This window comes from Mustela putorius, unplaced genomic scaffold, assembly GCF_011764305.1.
Source record: "Mustela putorius furo isolate JIRA1106 unplaced genomic scaffold, ASM1176430v1.1 tig00003987_pilon_pilon_pilon, whole genome shotgun sequence".
Lineage (NCBI taxonomy): Eukaryota > Metazoa > Chordata > Mammalia > Carnivora > Mustelidae > Mustela > Mustela putorius.
This window is the reverse complement of record NW_025422126.1, coordinates 3371185-3394132: the sequence shown is the minus strand read 5'-3', so window position 1 is coordinate 3394132 and position 22948 is coordinate 3371185. Positions and strand designations below refer to the sequence as shown.

Genomic DNA, 22948 nt, shown 5'->3' with positions numbered 1-22948 from the left:
GTGCTCTGCACACAGTTTAGTATGTGATGGGGTGCACTGGTAAATCTCTAAGGCCACTGTAGATTTTCCATTGGGAGATGTGGCACCCTTGTTTCCTGGCCCACTCGATCTTCATGTCAGATTGTATCTGGTGTCTTAGAGCTCTACACACAAGCCACCTCTTTACACCTATCTTTGTAGTTACAGTACCACTGCCTTTTCAGTGCTTATCACCTCCAAAACACTTGGCCTTTGTGAAACCTACAGCACTTTCCCCAGGGCTTCCCTTAGCCACTTTCCTTCTACTTACTTTCTTGGCTCTTCCTTGCCCTTCTCTCCCAAGGGCATGACTGAGTCCTCAGTGTTAACCAGCCGTCATCAAATGAGTCAGATTCCCCACCATCTCTGCCTAAGGCTAAAAGCCTTCCCAGTGCTGACATCTTCCCTTGAACAGCCTGTTAGTTTGTTTTGGGGGCTGGAAACTTAAAGCTCCTTTCATTGTTCCACTGCACTGTCTGTCCATCTGGCTGTACTGCCAGATGCTGAGGGAGTTGGCTTTGCCTCTGGCTGTCCTTTGGAAACTTCACCCTCTGATTCTTGCCAGCCGTGCAAAGAAGGGGAATGAGCACTGGGCTGAAGATCAGCTGTTCTGGCCCTGCTACCAGCAAATCCTTTCTCCTTTAGGCAAATCCTTTCTTCTGTAGGCAAATCCTTTCTTCTCTAAAATAGGTAAGTTAGAGTAGCTGATCCCATGGACCCCTTCCAGTGCTAGCATGCTATGTAACCCCTAGGCAAGTCTTTTCATTCATTTTTCAAACACTTACTGAGTACCTCTCCTGTCATAGGTCCTACCCTAGGCACCTGGGAAATAAAGACGATCCAGACATGGTCTTTGCCCTTAAGGAACTCATAGTTCAGAGAGGAAATCAGACATTTTAACAAAGACTTGCTATCAGGTATATTAATGGAGATGTATAGGAGGTGCTGAGGGATCATAGAGAAAAGAACTTGCAGTCCCAGGGGAGAGCAGGGAAAGCATGGTGTAGGGGATGGTGTGTGCACTAAGTCTTACAGGATGAATACAAGTTTACCAGGCGGATGAGGGAGAAACGCAGAGGGACCAGCATCTCCAGAGGCATGGAGTATGAAGCAGCATACTTCAATGCATTCAATACATTGCAGGTGGGGTGGTTCAGAAGAACTGGGTTTATAGAGTATGGATGCAAGGCTCAGAAGGCAAGAATGGAAAGCAGGAGCCAATAATGGAGGCCTCTACCAAGCCCTGCTCAGGAAATGGGACTTTATTGTGCAGGGGGAGAGGATTAAAATTTAGGGGAGGGAAAGATTGGATTTATGTTAATGTGAAAAATGGTTTAGGAGTTTCAAAAATGTTTATCAGTAATTGAATGGGTAAATTATGGAATGTTCACACAGTGGAATAATCAATTGAATGAATGACACGAATGAATCTCTGGACACAAGCATTCTGGACACAAGCCAGACATGTAGAGTACTTACTGTATGACTGCCATTTACATAGAGAGTTCAGAATAGACAAAACTAACCAGTGCTATAAGAAGTCAGCTTAGTGGTTACCCTCAAGTGGGCAGGTAGTGACTGGGAGAGGATACCAAGAGGCTTCTGGGATGAGTAGTAGTCTATTTATTTATCTAGATCCTGGTTGTGCAGCTGTATCTACCTTGATGAGAATTCTTTGAGCTATGCCCATCTTTATTCTTTGTACTTTTCTGTATATGTTATACTTGAATCAAAGGTAGAAAATGGAAAAAAACATGGATAGGAAGGGGCATGGTTGGAGAAAGGGAAAATATTTCATTTAAAAGCTTTGCAGTTGTCTAAGTGAGGCCTAAGCCAAGGCTGTTGAAGTGGGAAGGGAGAGAAGACTGATCCCACAAAGAGTCAGGAGTAGAATCCATAGGATCAGACCATGAGAGAGGAGTCAGGATTAGGTCCTGGTTCCGGGTTGGATGACTGAGTAGAAGGCATGTACTTGGGCAGAGATAGGAAATACAGGATTAGAGGTACAGGGGTATGACTGTTTTGAACATTTTCTCCTCTCCCACTTTTCAGATTCCATGGCCCAGTGTTCTGATGATTCCCTTGCTGCTTTTTCCCTTCTTTGCACTCATCTGATGAAACACTGACTAACCCTGGTTAAACCCAGTTTCTTTTTACTTCATGTCTATATCAGGAGAACTGAATATTGCTGGAGAAAAAAAATCACACAACCATGCTAAGTGGACTCACTTCACATTTACAACCATAAATCTCACTGTCATCCACCCCATCGTACTTGTGAGTACAGTCACCATCTTATTCTAGAGCCTTTTTTATACCTTCAATTTCCTCAGACCTCCTATCCTCTCCTCCAGCTACCAAGCCAATGACCCCACCTCACACTTCCTACAGAAAATATATTGTAGTCAGAAGGGAACTACCTCATCTTCCCACTGCTTCCATTGGCCTACCCCCATATGTACTTGAGTGCCACCCTCCTTCCTCTGCAGTTCCTAAGACCAAACCTGCATTTAAGCTCAGGCTCCTGTTTCCTCTGCTTCTCAAGGACTTTGCCCTTCCAGTTATTATCCCTGATCTCTCCTGCATTATCTTTGTTACCCTCTCTGCTGGCTGATTCCAGTCAGCATAAAAATATGCTCTACAATCACCCATCTTAAACAAGAAAGCTAACTAAAAATTTTCTGAGCCTTATATCTCCATGCAACTGCCACCTCATTTCTGTCCATCCCTTCATGGCAAAGTCCTGAAAAAGAATGATCGCTATTGGGGCACCTGGGTGGCTCAGTGGGTTAAGCCGCTGCCTTCGGCTCAGGTCATGATCTCAGGGTCCTGGGATCGAGTCCTGCATCGGGCTCTCTGCTCGGCAGAGAGCCTGCTTCCCTTCCTCTCTCTCTGCCTGCCTCTCCGTCTACTTGTGATTTCTCTCTGTCAAATAAATAAATAAAATCTTTAAAAAAAAAAAAATGATCGCTATTCACTTAATCCACTCCCCCAGCTCCTGTTTTTCCCTCCATCTTAGTGTCAACTTGGCCAAAATATGCATGCGTCTGCTTTTCTTCCAAAATTGGCATCTGCCAGATCTTCCACATATCAATAAATGATATCATCATCTACATAGTTTTCAGGCCCCAAATCTTGACATCATCCTTGAATTCTCTTTTTTCCTTACATTCCCTGTCAAGTCCTTCAGTAAGTCCTGTCAGTTGTAACTCTAAAGCACATCTTGAACCCATTCCTACTTTCCCATTTCCATTAGTGCAGCTCTAGTCCCAAGGTGATGACCAGCACAGCTTCTTGGCTAGTCCCACATTTCCATTTTTGTCTTCCTAGGTCCATCCTCCAAATTATAGCCAAGGAGATCTTTTTAAAACATAAATCTTAATCAGTCAGTCAATCAATCAGTCTTGTCATTGTTCTACTTAAAACCTTCCATTGGTATCAACCCACACCAAAATGAAATCCAAACTCCTTACCAGATCCTGTAAGGCCCCAAAGAACCCAGACCCTGCCTGCCTATGTGACCTCATCTCTAGCCACTTCCCACCCTTGTTCATAGTTCTTCAGTTACATACTGGCCTACTCTTACCCCTCAGATGCACTGAACTCCTTTCCTTGGCAGGGCCTCTGTACCTACCTCTCCCAGTTATTGGGATCATATCCCCCTTGGGAATTCAGGTCTCAACTCACATGTCCCCCTCCTCAGAGAGGCCTTCCCTGGGCACTCTAGTAAAATAGTTCCCCCAGTCACTTTCTCTCATATTATCCCGTTTTTCCTTCTTTCTGCCATTTATCAGTCCCTCAAATGATCGTGTTTATTGGTTCATCATCTCTCTCTTCCCCACTAAAATGTAAGCCATGTCTCTTTAATTTGCTGCTATATTCATATCTCCTAGGAAATAAAAAAAACACTCACAGCTGGCTTATGGTAGGTGATTAATAAATAGCTGTTGACCAATCAAGGAACCTGGGGGACACTCTCGGAGAGGTGTGTAGCAGACAGTTGGGTAAATGGGTCTGAGGCTCAAGAAGAAAAGACTGCTAAGTTGGGCATGAAAATTTCAGAGCTGTTCATTTCTTGGGGGCGGTGGAAGTCTGTGAGTTGCCCATGGAGAGCTGTAGAGCTAAAGATACCCGAGGACACAACTGAAAGAACCTTCATTTCAGATGTGAGCATGGGAAGAGCAAGTGCAAGAGATATAAGGAAACTGAGGGGGAAAAGGGGAACAGGAATGGAGAATGGGTTGCTTTAAGGCAGCACTTTGTTCAAACAATCTATGAAAGATCTGTTTCTTTTTGTTGTTGTTTGAATTGTCAATCTGTCATGAACCAATACTTCTGTAAAAAACAATAAAAATAAATTACTGGAAAAATTATATTTTAATAAGGCATACAAAATAGAGGCTTGAATATGTCATTAGGTTCAACAGATATAAAATTATCCTAAGTTGCTATAAAAGTTTCCAGACATTCCACTGTAGTTACCTCATCAAGAACTGGTATCAGGGCTCACAGACCTGTGCCAGTATATGGACCACACCTGAGATATCACCGCCCTGATGGTACACCTGGCCAAGAAGGGAAGACAGATGAGCAGAATATAGCCTCTGCCCTCAAGTAGCTTGAAGTCCATTGGGCTAAAACATTTGGGACACACAGTCAGACTATGTAGCAGAGAGATCAGAGCACTGCCATTATGATGCAGGCACCCAGCTTGCCACCGTCTCACCTCTGTAGGACTTGTGGCATCTCTGCCATCACTTTTTTTCATCTGTATGATGAAGAGATCATGTCAGATCATTGGAAGCTGAAGGTTCCTCATGTTGTTTGGATATGGAGCTAAAAACTCTGCATGCCAATAAGTGTCTGTGGGAGGGATGGGGAGTGATTGTTTATGGGTACAAGATTTCTTTGGGGCCTGGTAAAAATATTTTCAATTAGCCATAATTGCACCTTGGATAAACCTCATTGGCTACGATACTGCCACTACACAAAGCTGGTAAAAATATTTTAAAATTAGATTATGATAATGGTTGTACAACTCTGTAAATATACTAAAAAACATTAAATATATATTTTAATGGGTGAGCTTTATAGTATATAAGTTATATCTCAATAGAGCTCTTAGAAAGATAGAAAATCCTCCATGCCACTCAAAATCAGGAATGGGTGGGGATGCCCGGCTGGCTTAGTTGGTTAAGCGTCTGCCTTCAGCTCAGGTCATGATCCCAGAGTCCTGGGATCAAGCCTGCGTTGGGCTCCCTGCTCTACCCCCCCACCCCCACCCCATCGCCCACCTCACCCCTACCCGCAAATGCTCCTGCTCTCTTTCTCTCTCTCTGTAATTTAAAAAAAAAAAAAAAGAACCAGAAATGATTGGCTTGTGTGCGTGAGTGGTTGCAGGCCAGAAAGCCAGGAGGACCCAACAGGCCCCATAGCTAAGGTGGTGTTTAAGAGGAGCTACTCTTGTGTATATGAAAGTTTTCTTTTAAAGAGTACTATTCAAGGGCGCCTGGGTGGCTCAGTTGTTACGCATCTGCCATCGGCTCAGGTCATGATCCCAGGGTCCTGGAATCAAGCCCCACATTGGGCTCCCTGCTCTCGGGGGGCCTCCTTCTCCCTCTCCCACTCCCTCTACTGTGTTCCCTCTCTCACTGTGTCTCTCTCTGTCAAATAAGTAAATAAAATATTTTAAAAAGAGTACTATTCAAAACTTATCTGTAAAATTTTGTTTTTGTTGTGAAACTCGTCTTTTCACTTATTTCCTTTTATTAAACAACATTTATGGCATCTCCCTATCCTTGTGAAGCTTAGACTCTGGCAGAATATAGACATTAGGCAAATTATTACAGAATTATTAGCTAATTGTCACTGAGATAAGTATTATTAAGGAAGAATAGAGGGTTCTATGAGAGCATAACAGGGACCTGATCTGGTCTGAAGCAAGAGAAGTCTTCCCTGAGTAAATGTTTTGAGACCTGAAGTGTAGATCTCAGTTCATCACTTAACTTGAGAAAGTCCTATGGAGAAGCATCCAGAGGGACCCAGTACTCCCGTCAGGGACATGTGGGAATGGAGGGGTTCTGTGGTGGTATAATTTCAGTCCACATGGTAAGTAAAGGTCAACAGGGGTCCTCAGTGGCCCTGAGTCCTTCCTCTGTCCTTGGCCTATTCAGCCCCTCACCCAGTGCAGAGTAAAGAACTGTCCTTGCTAACCCCCAGGGAAAGATATTTCTGTATCTCAGATCCTGTGGATGTAGAGGAGTCACTGCATGGTTGAGTTACAGATCAGTGCCTGGCCACCAGAGCCCAAGCTCTTCAGAGCCGCCTGCCATCCAGGCACCCTCATTTCATCAAGACTGTAATGGGCTCCAAGCAGTCCTTGCATGAGCCTGGCTGGTATCCGGCATGACCTCATCACCGCCAACAGAGGCAGCTGGAGGCCAAGTCTCCCCTGGGTGAAGGAGAGGTCAGCCTTAGCTGGGGCAGGTCTGTTCTCTGTCCAGTATTCTCCTCCACCTGCACTGGGCCTGGAAACAGAGCTGAGTAGAATTCAGATTTCCTGAAGCAAGGCCATCTGCCCTTTGCTGGCCCAGTCTTGCTCCTTCAGTGAATATGCTTGTGGACAGAGTGCACAGAAAAAGGGCAGCACTGCAGCTTTAAGAAGGGATGTCAATCTGAAGATCAAGGGCTGCAGAATAGTAGCAAAGTTCCCATCCTAGAGTCAGACTGGGGATTTGCCCAGGACCAAGTTTCCCTACCCAAAAGGAGTTGTGCTTCTAGCATTCATGCTTTCTCTTCCTCTACACAGAGGCCTGGCAGTGTCACAGAAGGAGCACAGCAGAGATGCTCTCTATAGGCTTATACCATAGACTCCTTCCCAAACATGGTTTTAGAAATGAATTCTTTTAAATGTGGCAGAAGGAGCTTGCCACTTCAGGAATCCTTCAGAAACTCCCTTTGAAGTAATGAATGCTATTTGGTTGGAAGTGCTATGTCAGGTTTAGGTTATCTGGCACTAATTCAGCCTTGCTGTGCAACCTTGAGGAGACCCTCCGCCTCACTGAGCCTCTAATGATCTAAAACTAGATCATTGGCTTTCAATCTCAAAGCTTCCTTCTGTTTTCATATTTTGTGACTTTCAATGAACGCCTTCTGATTTATCTAATTGCAAATCTAAGAATTAATCTAATACTTAATTCAGCAACTGTTAAATATTTTCCTGCAGCTGACCGCCAGTATCCCTTTTCTAGGTTCCTCTGAACCTATGCTCTTAAAGCGTCCTGAATAATTTCTTTCTTAAACTTACCACAACATGTAGTCATACAGTTATTTGATCACTAGATCTCTCCTTTGTTATATTAATGTGTTTCCTGAAGGTAGAAGGTCTGGATCTGCAGTGTTTATATTCCCAGCATCCTGCAGTATCCTTAGCACATGAAGGGTACTCAGTAAACATTTGTTGAATAAATGTATTTATAATGGGCACTGGACGTTACAGGAAATAAAAAAGAGAAAGAGGCAGGCCCTTCCTTCAGGCTGTACCCCAGTTTGGTGCAGAGGCTCATCAGCAAAGCTCACTGAGAACAGTGCATGACAGTTCAGGACTCTGAAATAAACTTACTCCAAGGGCAGAATAAAAAGCATGTAATGAATGAGGAGGGAAAGATCAGTGTTGGTGTTGTAGAAGCTTCGTGGAGGAGGGGGACTGGAGGCCATTCCCGTAGGACAGGTAGAGTTCAAACAAGTAGAGGGAAGGAGGAAAGCTTTTCAGGTGCATCAGTAACAGAAATAAGATTTGCATGTTAGAGAGAAGGAAGAAGCGGGCCCCCTGCTGGATTATGGGTAGGGAGTGTGAAGAGCCTTGGGGATGAGCAGAGGACTTAAACTCCACTTCGAAATTAATAGTGCTTCTGAGGTGACTGACGTTTGTTTAGTGACTAGTGATTTTTACTTTCAAAATTTTATTTTTTTAAATGTATTTTAGAGAGTGCAAGCACGCGCGCTTGAGGGTGGAGGGAGGAGCGGAGGAAAAGGAGAGGGGGAAGCAGACTTCTGCTGAACACAGAACCTGACAGACTCAGGGCTCAGTCTTACACCCTGAGATCATGACCCGAGCTGGAACCGAGTCAGACACTGAACTGACTGAACCACCCGGGTGCCCCAACAGTGATTTTTACTTTAAAAAATGTACAAGGTAAAAATTTCAAGCGGTACCAGAATATATATAGTGAAAAAGAAGTCTCCCTTACAGAGTCCCTGGTCCTCCTCCTCAGAAGCAACCGTTGTAACTTTTCTTACATATCCTTCCTATTGCTGCTGTGAACAAATGAGCAAAAACTTAGTGGCTTAAAACAACTCAAGTTTATTATCTTAAAATTCTGGAAATGAGTCTAGAATGGATCTCAGTGGACTAAGAGCAAGGTGTCAGGAGTACATTACTTTTTGGAGACACAGAGAGAATCTCTTTTCTTGCCTTCTCTAGTTTCTAGAGCCCGCCCACATTCCTTGTCTCATAGTCCCTTTATGTCTTCAAACTGGCAGTGGTCAGTTGGTCTTTCTCCTTTATCATTCTGACATTGAGTCTTCTGCCTCCCTTTTTCACTTTTAAGGACCCTTACAATTACATTGTGCCCACCTGAATAATCCAGGGTAATCTTCCCTTCTCAGAGTTAGCTGATTAACAACCTTTATTCTTTTTTTTTTTTTTAAGATTTTATTTATTTGACAGATCACAAGTAGAGAGAGAGATGGAGGGGGAGGGGGAGGAGGAAGCAGGCTCCCCGCCTAGCAGAGAGCCCGATGCAGGACTCGATTCCAGGACCCTGAGATCATGACCTGCGCTGAAGGCAAAGGTTTAACCCACTGAGCCACCCAGGCAGCCCAACAACCTTAATTCTATCTACAACCTTAATTCCCCTTTGCCAGGTGATTTAGCACAATCACAGGCTCTAAGGATTAGAATGTGGATATCATGGGGGAGGCCATTATTCTGCCTACTAGACTTTCAGAGATATTTTATGTTTTATTTTTCTTCCTGTTTTGAATAGTTAATACTAGTACACAGTACAAAATTCAAAAGTTTTCAGTTAACAGTCTCACTCCCACCCCGTCACAAACCCAAGTGGTTTCTCCACTGTATTTTTATGACTTCTTTTTAAAAAGATTTTATTTATTTATTTGTCAGAGGCGGAGGGTGTGTACATGTAAGCACAAGCAGGGGGTCTGGCAGGCAGAGGGAGAAGCAGTCTCCCCGCTGAGCAAGGAACCCGATGTGGGACTCAGTGCCAAGACCCTAGGATCATGACCTGAGCTGAAGGCAGACATTTAACCCACTGAGGCACCTAGGAGTCCCTCTTTATTACTTTTTCCCTTGAAATTAATAAGCAGTCTGTGGGGAGACAGTTTAAGACTATGCAGCTATCCTGCTCCTCATCAAAATTTCCCTCTGGACTTAGCTTCTATTGATGATTCTTTTTTTTTCCCCATTGATGAGTCTTTCCTGAACCAGTCTTTTATACAGTGGTTGCAAAATGAATATTTTACAACTTTCCCAACTCCAGCACTCACTCCACATTGACCACTCAGCACCTGTCATCCTTTAGTAAACAAGAGTCCTTTTCTTCCACATTTATTTATCTGTTGTGAAAATGTGCTCATGGCTACTATTGCTTTAATTGTTCTGTAACTCATTACTGTTCTTTGTTATTTTGTGCTAAAATGCTAAAACTGTCTCAGATTTGACCGGTGTGGCATACCCCCCCCTTTTTTTTTTCTTTTAGCATTTCCGTATTTCCTGGGAGAAAAAGATGTTCCCCTCTTGTGTCCACCTTGCTGCTGCCCTGGAATCAGCCATTTCTCTCAGGAGCCCTAAGACTTTTTTTTTTTTTAAAGATTTTATTTATTTATTTGACAGAGAGAGATCACAAGTAAGGCAGAGAGGCAGGCAGAGAGAGAGAGAGAGAGGAGGAAGCAGGCTCCCTGCTGAGCAGAGAGCCCGATGCGGGACTTGATCCCAGGACCCTGGGATCATGACTTGAGCCGAAGGCAGCGGCTTAACCCACTGAGCCACTCGGGCGCCCATTTATTTATTTATTTATTTATTTGTCACAGAGAGAGAGATCACAAGCAGGCAGAGAGAGAGGGGGGGGGGAAACAGGCTCCCCGCTGAGGAGAGAACCCAATGTGGGGCTCAATCCCAGGACCCTGAGACCATGACCCAAGCGGAAGGCAGAGGCTTAACCCACTGAGCCACCCAGGTGCCCCACCCTAAGACTTTTTAATGAGCAATTTTATTATATGCTGAAACCTGAGTACCATGTTTGCTTATTACCCTTTCTGTTGACAGGACCAGGAAATATATATGGTTATATACACATGTGCATACACGTATGTGCATATACATATTTATACACATATGCATATTGCATGTACATATTTTTGAAATCCTGAATACCACTACCTCCCATTCCAGTCCATCCCCACTGGGTTCTTCTTTGTCTTCACACATTTCTTCTTTATATGCCCCTTCTTCTTGTAGGGAGAATGCTGGCTCCAAACAGCACTGATACATTTGCTCATTTTCTTACTCCTATAATACATCTAAGAAGGCTTCATCCTTGCCTCACCTGTTCCACTCTAGAAAACAGACCTACTAAATGAAGTTCAGATCAGGGTTTGTTTACAGTTCTCATGCCTACTCCATCCAAGGCTAAGAGTATAGAGTCAAATGTTACTTGGGTGGTATTTTTTCCCCTTCATTGTGAGTCTTAATCATTTGAAATACGGTTGGGTTAATTTTTCAATTCACTTGTAGTTTTCAGGCTTTTCTCTCTTACCTGTTTTTGTTTTAATTTTGTTGTTTGAACTATATAGAAAGATATATTCAGAAAAGTAAAACTCTCTCCTGTATCCCTTTCTACCCTTTTTCTGCTCCCCTCAGTGAGCCCTGACCCCATGTTTCTTTGTATAGGTAAATTATATGTATTTTTAAATATACCCTTTTTTCCTACACAAGAGGTAGCACACGATATATGCTCTTCTGCAGTCTGGTTTTTTAACATAACCATATTTCCTGGAAATCACATGATAGCAGTTCACAGAGGTCTTCCTTATTCTTTTTTATAGCTGCATAGTATTCCCCTGTGTGTTTGTATTGTATTTCCTATGCTTAGACATTGAGTTTTCCAGTATTCTTTTAGTTACCAATAATGGTACAGTGAATAACCTCTTACACGTATATTTGGGATTGTTGGAGGTGTGTCTTTATAGTTAAGTCCTAGAAGTGGTATTGCTGGGTCAAGGGGTAGATATATATTCCTTTAGTTAGATATTGTGAATTTCTCCTCCACAGAAGTTGTACCATTTTTGCATTCCCACTAACAATGTTATATGAAAGTGCCTGTTTTTCTCACCTCTCCCAACCGAGTGTATTGTCAAGCTTTAAGATTTTTGCCAGTCTGGTAGGTGAGACATAGTGTCTTAGCATAGTTTTAGTTTGATTCTCCTGTTATGATTAAAGTTAAGAGCCATTTCGTATCTCCTGTGAATTGTCTTTTTCATGTCTTTTGCCTGTTTTTCTATAGGACTTTTGGTCTTTTTCTTAATTTTTGAAATTTCTTTCTATGTTAAAGATGCAGCCTTTTATCTGTGATCTATATTGCAAATATTTTCTCCTACCTTGGACTGATATGTTTTTAATACTTCGCATATAATTTTGATACACAGCCAGGATTGCAAACCACTGGAATAGTTTAAACTGTGCCAACTGGAACAGTTTCTTTCTTTTTTTTTTTTTTAAGATTTTATTTATTTATTTGACAGAGATCACAAGTAGGCAGAGAGGCAGGCAGAGAGAGAGGAAGGGAAGCAGGCCCCCTGCTGAGCAGAGAGGCCCAGATGCAGGACTCGATCCCAGGACCCTGAGATCATGACCTGAGCCGAAGGCAGCAGCTTAACCCACTGAGCCACCCAGGCACCCAACTGGAACAGTTTCTTAAAGGAGAGTACATACAGAGAAAGGATCATGAGCTGAGGACTCAGCCTTGGATGTTACCCATAACCTGAGACAGAAGAATGAACAGGAACCTGCGTAGGAGATAAAGTCATGGGTGTTAGGTATCATAAAAATCAAAGTGGAAAAGAATCGAAAGGAGGAAGGATTGGTCAGCAGCACTGATTACTGTAGCCATGAGGAAGAAGAAAGAGTTGTTGGGTATGCTAATGAGGTCCATACCTCTGCCTTCCAACACTGCTTCATCCCCGCTTGTTCAGGCTGAGAAAATACTCTCCTGATCTCTTTGTTTTCATCTAGCAGTATTTCCAGGGACTGGGCTATAGGAGGTCTCACCTAACAAATAGAAATTGAAGGAACATAGCCCAGCTGCATCATAACTGAAGCATAATTACTCAGTTAGTAAATATTTATTAAGCTCCTACTGTGTGCCAGCTACTATTCTAGCCACAGTCTGTCACAAGACCTCACTTTAAATGTGTGATTCTCGGGGCACCTGGGTGGCTCAGTGGGTTAAGCCGCTGCCTTCGGCTCAGGTCATGATCTCAGGGTCCTGGGATCAAGTCCCTCGTCGGGCTCTCTGCTCAGCAGGGGGCCTGCTTCCCTTCCTCTCTCTCTGCCTGCCTCTCTGCCTACTTGTGACCTCTCTCTGTCAAATAAATAAATAAAATCTTTTAAAAAAAAATGTGTTTCTCTTTCTGAAAAGTTTCTTTTTCCAAGTCCATCCATCTGGTTTGTCATGCAGCCTCAACTGAGACAAACTTGGTAAAGTCCTTAGAATTAATTAGAGAAAAATCCTTTTGAGGGGAATGGAATCATTAGCACCAGTTAGAAGCTCTGAATCAAAAATGGCCCTCCTAGCCTGCAAGTCTATTCCCTGCCCTCTCCTTCCTCCTAATCTTCCCACTGCCCTTCCACTTTTATTTTTGGTGACTGTTGCCTAGTGACCAGAGTTGGCCAGAAAGGAAGGAGCATAAACTGAGAGAGTCTTTGTTGGCAGTGGTTCTGTTTTGTTTTTTTTTTTTTTTTAAAGCCACAATTTTATGAGGGAGATGAGTAATTCCTTCAGCCTTGATGGGGGGGTTGAAAAGCAGACATCAGCAGATGAATGGTTCCTGCACCCAGGACTGGAGCCTGTAGCATTTAATATCATAAAGATGCCCACCTCCACACTCCTGATTCTCTCCCTACTAGGAAGTATAGTTAGCAAAAATTAGTTAGCAAAAATATTTCATTGGTTTCTGTTTTTCCAAGTGTTCTCGAAGCTGCCTATAAAGAAGGCCTCCTGCTTTCCTGAAGGTCAGAGTGAAAGTTTGTATATTTTAGTATACAGTTGGCTCTTGAACAATGCAGTGGTTAGGGGCGCTATGCAGGCAAAAATCTGCTTGTAACTTTCGACTCCCCCGAGATTCAATGATTAATAGCCTACTGCAGATCAAAAAAGTCTGACCAATAATATAAATGGTTGATTAACATACATTTTGTATATTATAGGTATTATATACCATATTCTTGTAATAATGTAAGCTAGAGCAAAGGTGTCATTTAAAAAAATCATAAGGAGGAGAAAATAGATGTATAGTACTATTTTTCAAAATAAATCCATGTGTAAGTGACCCGCACAGCTCAAATCTGTGTTGTTCATGGGTCACCTGGGCTTCATTGCAGTAAGCCTGGCTCAACCACCACTTTAATGTACCAATTGCTCTCATACAAGCAGAAGGCTTTACTTAGCTTTGGGAATAAACATGTAAGTGGCAGTGTAAGCCATCTCTTGGTAAACCCTCTTCTCTGCTGTGGACATTAGGCTGGGATTGGTCAGCAGAAGCTTAAACATCTGGTCAGGTCAGTCCTTTGGGGTGGTTGATGTTTTATAGACAACCCATCAAGATTGATTGGCCTCATAACTGAATTAGCCAGATGTGTGGGCATTGTGTGCCCTCTCCTCAGCCTCCCTTCAATGTTGTTAGACAGAAGCAGACATGCGATTAGCATGTTTGAAGATTATGTGTTTTCAGTGCATGAACAAAAGCTGCTGCCTTCTGCAGAGACGTGGCTCTGCCCCAGACGTCAACAGTATAATTGTTGACTGCTAAATTCAGCCCAGACCCCAGGCTTGGCTGCCTTGGTCTCAGCTGTCATTTGTGGGCGGGGGTGGGGGAATGCAGAAGCCCAGGGACCCAGGCTCTTATTATGTGCACTTTGAACTCTGCTTTATCCCGAGTCATTCACTTCCATGACAGTTGCTCCCAGCTGCTTTCTGGGCACAGAACCTGATGCCACTTCTGAGGGTAGTCTGTGCTGGATTGTGGGGAGAGAGAGAGAAGTGGGCTGGTCTCCTAAGAGTCCACAACTCCAGGAAACTTGCCCCAAATGGAAATGAGCTGAGGATCCCTGTACTCCTAGTGCTTATGCCGCATGCTATTCGGAAACATCTCTCATCTAGAAAACCCCTACCTTAGGTTGCATTGAACAGAAATCCTTGGCAGGAATAAGGCAAACCCTATTTCCTACCTAACTCTATATATGAATTATGTTTGAACACTTATTTACATGCTATTGTACTACCTCTTTTCTAACCAGACTAGCCTACATATTTGCCTTACAATAGGCCAAGCATTTTCATGTCTCCAATACCTCTGCTGATGCTTAATATTCTGTAGACTCTCATATTCAGTGTATCTAAACCCAACCTTCCACAGACTCCCCCATATTCATTATTTGGTGACTGGAAGCAACAATTATTGGTCACCAAACAAGAAAGTATTGTAAGTCTGATGACTTCACTCTCACTTTTTATCAAGCATGACTGTCTTAGAATTTTCTCTCCCTTTTGTCTGCTAAAGAGATGGGGTGGGGAGCTTCGCGTTCAGTATGCGATCTCTGCAATAGACCATTGGTGAGATGCATTGTAGGAAGGAATGCCTAATAATGGTAATTGTACTAAAAATAGCAATAGAGGGACGCCTGGGTGGCTCAGTTGGTTGGACAACTGCCTTCGGCTCAGGTCATGATCTTGGAGTCGCGGGATCGAGTCCTGCATCCGGCTCCCAGCTCCACGGGGAGTCTGCTTCTCTCTCTGCCCTTCTCCTCACTCATGCTCTCTCTCCCTGTCTCTCTCTCAAATAAATAAATAAAATCTTTAAAGAAAAAAAAATAGCAATAGCTATCATTTATTGAGTCCTTACTGTGTACTAAACTCTATACTATGGCTTTTTTTTCCCCTCTCTTAATAATTAAAATAACTGAATTTGATACTCTTATTATCTACATATTCCATGTATAGAAACAATGGCACTGTTAAATAACTTGGCCAAGTTCCACCACTCACTAGCAAGTAGCACAGCCATTGTGCCATTGTGGTCTATCTCTGCTTGTGATATCATGAGCAGAATTACCAGTCTGTATCCCCAGAGCCTCTACAGGGTCTGGCATAAAATAGGTGCTCTGGAATGTTGGTTGGTTGAATGAATGAATGAATCCATGTTCTTCCCATTGAACTTGCTTTCAGGCTTAAAGAGGGACTGGCTGAGCATTTGTAGCTTATGCCAAGAAGTATGGATTTTGTCTCCTCTCCTAATACCCAGCTGTACACAGACATGTTCCCTCCCACTCAGTAACAAACTGCCTGGAACTCTTTCCTGGCTCATATTTACAAGAGAATGTGATAAATTCTGTATTGATCCCTCCTGTTCCACTGTAAATTTTGCAAAAGATGATTAAATAGAGCAATAGAGTCTGCAGGCATTGTGGCTCAATATGTTGTGGAGTGGCGTATCGACCTCCTCCATCCAAAGGCAGCCAGCGCCTATCCCTGCTGCCCCAGACCAGTAATTAAAATCCTGTGAGACTGGGATTTAAAATCCAATCATATCCCTGAATCAAGGCTTCTAGCCTCCCCATGTGACGAGTGCAATAAGGTAACGGCAGGAGCATGTTTATGTCTGTGCTGAAGAAGTCCCCATAGGGTGGGTAAGAAATGGAGAGTTGGGTAGCCCTGCTGGCTAAATCACTTCACCCTGACATCACAGCCACTTGTAAGACAATCTGTAGGTACATAAACAAGTCCCCGCCAAAGATCAGATCTCAGGCTCTAAGAGCAAAATACCATGCACGGAATTCATGAATTGTGTTTTCAGTGTACACTTCTGTTCCCACAGCCAGTAGTTGGTTTAAGCAAGTGATTTGGCTTGATTAAGGTATGGCCTTTAATAATCAAATATGTGTTTGCATTTCTACAGGATCTCTTTGGTTTAATCTAAGCTGAAGCCAACCTTCTCTGTGCTGAGGTCTGTAATCGAGGCACAAGATATTCTTGAAATAAACTTACCCATCTTCTCCCAGCAGGACCAGGAACTCTTTAAGAGCTGGGACAGTGTTTTCTTTCTTTTTTTTTTTTTTTTTTTTGAAGATTTTATTTATTTATTTGATGGTGGGGGGTAGTCCCAGTGAGGCAAAGAGGCAGGCAAAGAGAGAGGGGGAAGCAGGCCCCCTGCAGAGGAGAGAGCCCGATGTGGGGCTCAATCCCAGGCCCCTGAGATCATGACCTGAGCTGAAGGCAGAGGCTTAAGCCACTGAGCCACCCAGGTACCCTGGGACAGTGTTTTCTTATTCACTTTTGAATTCCTAGCACTCAGCTTGATTCCAGACACATAAAAGGTTCTCAAAAAGTATCTCTGAATGAACAGACATAAATTAACAATTAGTCTTGGGGAAAAAAAAACTCCATAATTAATAGATCTACTATAGTCATCCACTCAGTGCTTGAACCGTTCTAGTGCTGGGGAACTCATTTGTTCCTGAGGCTGCCAGAATCTATCTTTGGATAATGATTAGAAATTTCTTATATTCAACCAGAATCTGCTTCCAAGGGCCTTAACTTTACTGCGGGGCTTATGTAGAATGAATCTAATCCTTGTTCCACTGCTGGCCCTTCCAATACCTGAAGATGCAGGCATATTCTTCTGAGCTATCTTTTCTCCAGCCTGCACCTCCAGTTCCTTAACCCATTATTCTCATGTGGCTTCCCAAACTTTTTCTACTTTTTAAAAAGTATTTTACTTATTTTTTTAGTAATTTCTACACCCATCATAAGGCTTGAACTCACAACCCAGAGATCAAGAGTCACGTGCTCTTCCAGTTGAGCCAGCCAGGCACCCAACCCTTTCCTATTTTGATCACACTTCTCAAACCATCTCTACTTTGCCTCTCTTCTAAAACCCGTGACTTCCCATTTATTTCCATTACTTTTCATATCATTTGTTTCAGCTCTTAATGTCAGCCTTCCACCAGGTGTATCTGGCTCTTCTCACCATAATCTGATGCCTACAGGTTTGATGAACAGACCTTCCTGTGATATTTTTTGTCAAGGATAAACATACTAAACAGGACCAGCCCTATTTGCTGCCACTCAGAACTTCCTTCCAGGTCATCTGTGATCATTCCCCTTGGGTCTGGTTAGTCCACCAGTCACTACTAACCTTCCATACTGTACTGGCACCCAGCCCACAATTCTCCATCATGTCTTCAGGTTATCCTGAGATACCCCATCAAATGTCTGATGAAGTCCACATTTGCCCTGACTACATCTATTGAGCACAGATAATCCCAATGAAGAAAGGAACTGAGGTTAGTCTGGCATGACTTGGGTTTCTGTGACCCCATCCTCATTGCCTGGTAACCATCACCATTTCCTTTTCTAGGTAATCACAGGGCATCCTTTTAGTGATACATCTGATTTTGGAGATGAGGCGTGTGTGTATAAAAAGTATGTGATCGGGGCACCTGGGTGGCTCAGTGGGTTAGGCTGCTGCCTTCTGCTCAGGTCATGATCTCAGGGTCCTGGGATCGAGTCCCGCATCGGGCTCTCTGCTTGGCAGGGATCCTGCTTCCTCCTCTCTCTCTGCCTGCCACTCTGCCTGCTTGTGATCTCTCTCCGTCAAATAAATAAATAAAATCTTTAAAAAAAAAAAAAAGTATGTGATCAGTTAGGTATTTTAGGGATTCAAAGGAGGACTCTGGGTGGTTAGCAAAGGGGAGTTGGCCACCACTGAAGAGAATAGTGACACCTCTGTGTGGTCTAGTCCTCCTGGTCACTTGGAATTGAAAGTCTGGGGGTGGAACCCAGGACTGTGGGCAGGTGGAAAGAACCCTAGACTGGAAGGCTCCAACCTTCCTTTTTCCAGATGTCTCCAGTGTTTTTTTCCTTAGTGCTGACTCAGTGTAACACCTCTGCTCTTCCCCAGCTGGTGCTGTGCTTTCCTGTCTCTCCAACTACATAGTATGTAGCTCTCTTGTAATGTGGGGAGGGGAGTTGTCATCCTCATCCCCTTGTCTGCCCTCACCACACTGCATTGTCACTGTTTCCGTTCCTGTCTCCCATCAGTCTGGGTTCTGTCCAAAGGCAAGAACCGGTCTGACCCTACTGTGTACCCAGCACTTGGCCTAGTGTCAGTTTTCAGTGGGTTTTAATAGAATGGCTGGGTCTAGTCATGAGGCAGTAGCTCTCTATTCCATGAACTTTAGATATCCCCCTCTCTGCAGGCAAGGGGTCTCAACTGACTGTGTCTGTTGGAGAGTTAGGAGTTACAGATAATCTTTTAGAATGTCAGTTAATGTGGGTCACTATTCACCTGGTCCCCAGTTGGGGAAGCCCCAAATGAAAGGAAAAGGAAACGGCATCTCGTACCCTACAAAGCTGTCAATCTCAAAGCTACCTCTAGAAATCTCCTGTATCCTGGTTTTGGAGCATCTCAGCACACTGGAAAGGAAAAAGAGAGATGATTTTTTTTCCCCTGTTTTTGAGTCGTCAGGTCTTTGGAAGATAGCACTATGTGGTGGAAAAGCAGACCTGGCTTCTTTAAAAAACAACAAAAAAACTGATTATGTAAAATTGTGTACAAAAGAAAGAATAGTGTAATAAATCTGTGCTTTAAATTCCAGCTCTACTGTTTGTCTGCTGAGTGACCATGGGCAAATTATTTCAGCTCGCTGAGCCTGTTTTCTCTGAGTCTTTGTATGATGAATAATTCAGACACTATGTACAAAGGCCTTATACCCAACAAATGTTAGCTTACCTCTTTTCATCTTGCTCTTCTGCCAGACTCCATTAAATCGCCTGGAAAATGGGGAAAATAATACCTCTTCTGCTTTCTTCAGATTGTTAAGAATGAAATACATGGAAGGATTCAGCACAGGGTATGGCATGTAGTGAGTGCTGGTAAAGCTTGTTGGTCACAAGGGAGGCAGATCTAGAGGTGCACAGGTATGTGTGTGTATATATCTTGAGAGTGCTTACTGGTGTGATTTATGGAAATAGCTCGGGACAAGATGTCAGGGAATTGGGGCTCTTCCTGGTTCCACTCATTCTGACAGCATTCTGGACAGATCTCTTCTCTCTCTGACCTGAGGAGCTAAAGGCATACTAACTGTGAGGACTAAATGGGGATGGGCCCCCAGGAAAGGGAGGGTGTTGGAAAGACAACAGGATCCCATGGACAGACAAGAGAGCACTGAGAGCTGGAGGGTGGTAGAGGCTACCCATAGGGAGGGACCTTGAAGAAGGGGTAGTCAGGGAAATAAGGAGCAGGGTTCCAGGTGTGAAGAGTGGTTCAAACAACAGGGTGGAGACAGGGAAGACTTGTGGTTTTTCTGACATGGTCATTCTGTCTTTCTAGGAATGCTTCCTTGGTGGGGAACTCACATCCAGAAAGAGCAGATCCTTCCACACTGACATCTCTGATTATAGGGGAATTTTCCCTTATATTCAACAAAAAAAACCTCTAATTGGGGGTAAACAAACTGTTGAAATAGTGAAAATCAAGATGAAGATGGTAAAGGAGCTAGCAGTAAAAATGGAAGGAAGAGTGAATATAAACATTATTACAAAGAACATTGTACCGTCTTTTTCCCCCCAATCATTTTCAAGCTTTTTGTTTTACTTGGTCCAAACAAAACCCCTAGAGGTAGGCAAGGGAGCAGTTGTTACCACCAGAGAAGTGAAGAAAGTGTCCTGGATCACACAGCAGGGAAGTGGTAGCCCCCACCCATGCAAGCTCCGCCAACCCTCCTCCCACCCCCCCCCCACCACCACCACCCTGCTTCTTGCTTTTTTAGAGAGCTGGGAGCCAGCTACATGCAGGGGATGGGGTTAGTCAGGGAAACTCGTGGGTGGTAGACCTGGATCACTAGAAGGTCAAAATGGCTGATAGAACCACAGGGGTCGGTGTCAGTGGGGAGTATATGAGCATGTCAATGTTATTAATAATACAGCTTAACACATTTGTACACTGTGTGTTTTTTTTTAAAGCCTTCTTATACTAACATTATCTTCGTTGATATTCACAGAAGCAGGCAGAGGGCCAGAACAAGTAGTGACAGGGGTAGAGGGAGTAACAAGCCCCCTCCCCCACCCTAATTTCATCCCTTTCCCAAGGAAGGGCAGGTGAGCCAGTCTGTCCTACCTCTTCCTGCCCACTTCCCCCCACAGGGCCTAGAGGGTGTTGGGCCTGACCTGACCTAATTTTCCAGAGAGATTTCTTGGGACCAGGAAAGAGACTAGGAGCTTTGGCCTACAGGAGTCAGTAACAGTCATACACTTGCTGTCAGAGGGCTCTTCTGAGGCCGGAAGAGCAGCCATGTTTTGTGTGATCTCAGAAGATAGTCCCTGGAAAGAAATCCATTCATTTGGTTAATCTTAGTGAAACTTGTTCTGTGCCAGGCCCTGTGCTGCGTAGCAAGGATACAGCAGTGGATCAGACATGATCCCTGACTTCAAAGAGCTCTCAGTGACATACTGTTTCCATGCAGAATGATCAGTAAGGTAGAAGCAGAAGGGCCCGTGGGAACACAAATGGTGATACCAAACCTGGGATGGGAGGGAAACCAGGAAGGTTTCTTGGAGAAGCCTGAACCAGGTCTTTAAATATGACCAAGTGTTTGCTGGAAGACTAAGGTGGGAGTGGGTTTGGAGGGAGAAGTTGGGGCTCATATGAAACTGAGTTCTGTCCTCGGTTTAGTGGGGGACCCCTTAGAACCATGAGCTCGGGGCTAGGCTCTGGGCGTAGTCAGGCAAGCCAGGGTGAGCCCACCTGTTTCTGATATAGTGGAGGGGAATCTTTTCTTAGGGACTTGGAAGAGCTCACCATTAAGGTGTTTTTCTACTCAGAAAATCTATGATTGTGTCAAACCAAAGACAGCCACTATGCCAGAAAAGAGCAGGGGGTTCCCTGGGTCCCAGTTGGCCAGACTTCTGTCCTACCAACACCATTTCTACTGCTTTACATGATAAGACCCAAGCCAGCACTAGTACCAGCCAGGACCAGCCCATACCACCCCCCACATATACACCTTACTTTGCTGACCCAAGCCCTATTGACAGATCCCCCAGAATCTGAAGGAATTCAAGACAAATGGTTAAGAGGATGGAGTTAATAAAATTTGAAAAATTGAGGCCTGTCACTCCACTAAACTTTTTTCAATACCACTGACAGAAACATATTTCCCCAATGAGTGACCTTCCACAGCTGTAGCGGGCAGGCACAGCCGCAGCAGTGCTGCCAGGAAGTCATTCTGCTATTTATCAAATATTATAAGCTGGGACACACTAATCTGGCGCAGGGAGAGGAGAGGAGGGGTCCTGCTCTATACTGCCTGGGGTGCTCCAGGTGTTGGCCCCAGCCCCAGACAGCCAGTGGGAGGTGACGGATGGCCTGCGATTAGCACTCCCCACCTCCATTCGGCCCTCTCACTTACTCCCAGAGGCCTGACCCTCTAGACCAGCTGCTTGGCCCGGAGGGGCCCTGGGTAGGAGACAAGGGGAGGTCAGGCCAGGGCACGGGCCATCCTGATGCCCCCGGAGAGGGCAGACGGGTGACACCCAGTGTGGTTATTTATTGGAGTATAATGGTTTGTGGCCGTTGGTCGTGGAGGTGAAATCGATCAGTTGTAAAAGTCAGGTTCTATCAATTATTACAGCAATTAGTCAAGTCAGAGCAAGGGTGTGGGGGGCTGGGGGACTAATATTAGATGGACATTTTCCATGGTGCCCCCACTTCAGCCTTCCTAAAGTGGGAGCAGAAGTGCTGCCCTGAGGCTCCAGAACCTTGGAGAAACTGGCTGGCTTCCCCCTTCAGAGTGGCTGGGTGGGGATTGACTGAGAGCCTCCTGAGCTAGAGATTGGCCCAATACTGTTTTAAAAGCCATCCCTGTGCTCGCTGGCCCAGGTGCAGAGATGTCCTACCTGTCCCCATCCTATCATTTATGAGAAGTGACATGACTCCTACTAGAAATTACTCAGTGGCCAGTGTTTATGGCACACATTTTTCATTCTGTAAGCAAATATAGATCACTGACAACACTTGTTTGACGCAGCTAATCTCATCCTCTGTTCTTTCTCCCACTGTCTTCCTCTCCCACTTTTCCTTCCTTGCCTCCCTCTCCTTCTCTTTCATTTCTCTTCTCCCCTTCGCTCCTCTTGTCTTTCCCTTCTATAGGTCTCTCCTTATAGATTCCTCTTTTCTCCAGCCCATATCTAGTGACTGAGTTCCCCTCAAGGCTACCTAAAATGGAGGCCTTTCCCCTGCTGAATTGTAGCTCCCTTTTGGCCCTAGCCATGACCTAGGAACTTGGGGGGAGGGGAGGATGCCATCTGCCAGTGGCCCTCAGCCTTGTGGACCCCTCAGTGTTGAGCACCAGGGGGATGCTGGGTTGGGCTGTTAAGGCCAGACTAGGTGAACAAGCACCTTAGTACTCCATTCCTTTCCGCCGCCCCTCCCCCCACCCAGTACTGTCTATCTTTCCTTAAGCGCACACTGACATTCAGCCTGAGTTGTGGTTGTTCAGTCATCTCTCATCCCCATTAGCTTCTGGAAAGCTGGGATTGTGCCTTCATGCACACTGTAGGTAGCGTCTAATCGTAAA

General features: G+C 44.4%; 1 protein-coding gene and 1 pseudogene across 5 annotated transcripts in view; one reads left to right on the top strand and one right to left on the bottom strand.

Moving 5' to 3' along the window:
• CLPB (caseinolytic mitochondrial matrix peptidase chaperone subunit B) overlaps window positions 1-22948 on the top strand; it is a 142750-nt gene that overhangs the window by 78184 nt on the left and 41618 nt on the right. The window lies entirely within an intron of this gene.
• LOC123389606 lies at window positions 4835-5013 on the bottom strand (annotated as a pseudogene).